The sequence below is a fragment of the Sinocyclocheilus anshuiensis genome, unplaced genomic scaffold, assembly GCF_001515605.1.
Source record: "Sinocyclocheilus anshuiensis isolate Anshui unplaced genomic scaffold, SAMN03320099.WGS_v1.1 scaffold2263, whole genome shotgun sequence".
Lineage (NCBI taxonomy): Eukaryota > Metazoa > Chordata > Actinopteri > Cypriniformes > Cyprinidae > Sinocyclocheilus > Sinocyclocheilus anshuiensis.
In genome coordinates, this window is record NW_015536591.1 from 38,032 (window position 1) to 39,282 (window position 1,251).

The 1,251-nt window shown below is 41.6% G+C and overlaps 1 non-coding gene across 1 annotated transcript; it reads left to right on the forward strand.

Annotated features, from left to right (window-relative positions):
• Positions 1-694: 694 nt before the first annotated feature.
• trnaq-uug (transfer RNA glutamine (anticodon UUG)) lies at positions 695-766 on the forward strand. The gene has a single exon. It is a non-coding gene; the product is annotated as a tRNA-Gln (tRNA).
• Positions 767-1,251: the final 485 nt, after the last annotated feature.

Sequence of the window (1,251 nt, forward strand, 5' to 3'; positions counted from 1 at the left end):
GGCTGGCCCAATAAAACACACAATATATATTTTGTTAGCTGTATTTAACAAATCCTCTGTAACACCCCTCAGTTAACAAGCCATATGAGGGTCTATGGACCCTTCCCCCGAAATGCATCTAACACCTCAGAAAGGCAGAACAGGCCTCTGGTTCCATGGCAACCAATGCTGATATCACTGGTTTTATTGCCCAAAAGAATGCGGGCAGAGAAACTCACAATTCATTTACCCTTAGGAAAGACAAACAATGCCCATAAAAATGGACTCTTCTCTAATTAATTCATAAAAAAATCTTTCTGTGAATGAACACACATCTCCTCAGGACATTGTGTATACCATTACTGTTCTTGAATATTTGTCTTTTGAATTGTATACTGTTTTGTGTGTGTGTTATGATAGATCACTAGTTAATCCAACCCCACCGATACCATGTTTGGTCTCTTTGAATTAGTCTTCTGATGATCTAAATGAGCATTTATGTTATATGTGGGTACATAGGCAATATATTAGTGTTCTAAGAATCTTTAGTAATTTTGATTCGAGTTCCATATGCAAATTATTAATTATAACTAGTTATGATTAATTATTCATATTTCCCCTCGCAAAGTGACGTATGGTCTCATGGAAATTCCTGCTGGTTAGACCTGTCTAAAACACTATCTGCCTTCCAAATGGCCGCCATTGAGAGAGTGGTGGTTCCATGGTTTAATGGTTAGGACTCTGGATTTTGAATCCAGCGCTACGAGTTCAAATCTCGGTGGAACCTGCGTACTTTCTTGCGGCAGGAAAAGCAAAAAAAGCACAAGTCTGTAGGTGCTGCTGGTGACCCTATAAGTGATTTAGTCTTTGTGGCAATGTGAGGTCTCATTGGACAAGCCCATCCTGAGAGGCGCGAATCTTCTCAGACCTTAAAAAGGCTCACGCACAGTTTTGCCCATGTACTTGATGTTCTTCTTCTGCTAAGAAGCGTGTTGGAGCCTGAGCCAGTGCGGGCATGCCCGGTGGGCTCCAACACATAGCCAGTTCAGTCTGTGGTTCTGTTAGATTCTGAGAAGATGAGGATGTGAGCTAGAATGCTCCTAAGGACACCCTAAATTTGCGCCAGGCTTCGGCCTTGACTTTCCATTCACCAAGATCCTTTGACTCAAACTGGTTCTTTTTCATCAACCAACTTCAGCAAAGATCAACTTGAGCCTTCAGATTGCAGGCAATGTGAGCAATTGTCACTGTTGGCAAGGATCAATGGTGTAA